This window comes from Sodiomyces alkalinus (assembly GCF_003711515.1).
Source record: "Sodiomyces alkalinus F11 unplaced genomic scaffold SODALscaffold_6, whole genome shotgun sequence".
Taxonomy (NCBI): domain Eukaryota; kingdom Fungi; phylum Ascomycota; class Sordariomycetes; order Glomerellales; family Plectosphaerellaceae; genus Sodiomyces; species Sodiomyces alkalinus.
In genome coordinates this window covers 176,755-178,155 of record NW_021167084.1, presented here as the reverse complement: position 1 = coordinate 178,155, position 1,401 = coordinate 176,755, and positions in this window count along the sequence as shown.

Below are 1,401 nucleotides of genomic sequence, written 5' to 3'. Positions count from 1 at the left end.
CCGATTATTAGTAAAGGTAAACGGCTTCTTAAAGGAATCCTTAATAGACCTTTAGGTGCTCCGAAAGCTGACTTAGAGCTTAACGATATAGTCGTTATAGAGGGATTTTACACGAATATTATATCGGAAGCTTTATTATATAAGGTTAGGATCTAGTATTTAGGATATAACTACTCGTTATGCTTTAGAATAGCGGAGAAGAGCGTAGTCTTATTAAAGCTACTTCGATACTTTAATATAACTATCCTTTAGTATAAGCTAATTTTAGCTTCTTCTTCTTATTCGTTATTCTAACCGATACTATATAGGGTTATTCCAATTAATTACGACTATTAATATATACTAGTTATAGTAGTCGATCGACTAATAAGAGCTTACCGATATTACCGACTTTCCCGCGACCCTCTATATCCGCGAGTCGACGAAGAATAGCTATAGCACTTAAGAGTAGGCTATCTTAGACTAAACGCTCTACGAGTATTAGTTCGTAATGCTAGGAATATATTAATTAAAGGAACTAAGCGGATAGACTATAAGACGTGCTCCCGAACCTAGGCACGTTAAGTTATATCTCGATATATGTTAGAATACCGCTCCCCACGACCGTTTTAGCGTATTTATTAGGATCTTTAAGAGCTACCTAAGAGCTATAACGGTATACGATATCTTCTTATAATAAAAGACGAATATAGCGGCTAGATCTACGTACTACTTTTAGCTTCGGAAACAGCGTTACGGTTTATAATGTGCTATAAGCCTTCGAATAATAGGTTAATCGGTAGTTCATATTATCTATCTATAAGATACGTAGTAATAATAAGCCCTTAATCGTTAATCTAGCAGGGGATTTAATAACCCAGCTATAGGCAAGTAGTTAAGGGATCGATATAGAAATTACACCGCTCTATACCTATAAACCGAGTAGAGGCAGCGAAAGAGTCGGTTAACTTATTATTATAAAGTCTAATACTATACTTAACGGACCGGGAATTCCACTAGATAAATAGCTAGAGAGTACTAGAATGGTAGCGTTATTATATAATATAAGTCCCTTATAACGACACGGATAGAAATCCTTAGTGGAAATCCTCGATTTATAGTTTAGAGATAATACGCCGATTCCGGTAAAAGAGTATATAGCTAATCTATACCCTGATTAGAGTGGTATTTATGCCTATAGCTACCGCGCCTATCTAATAGCGAGGGATAAGGAGGCTAGGAGGAATAGGAAACTATATAAGGTTTAACTAAAGGGATATATTAGGTATCTTATATATTATATTACCTATAATATTTACCGAGTATAGATTCTATAGCTTTAGAAGGTTATTATAACGCGTAATATATAGTTTAACGAGTAGCTATTTTATAAACTATAGCTCGAAGAAGCAGAATAGATCC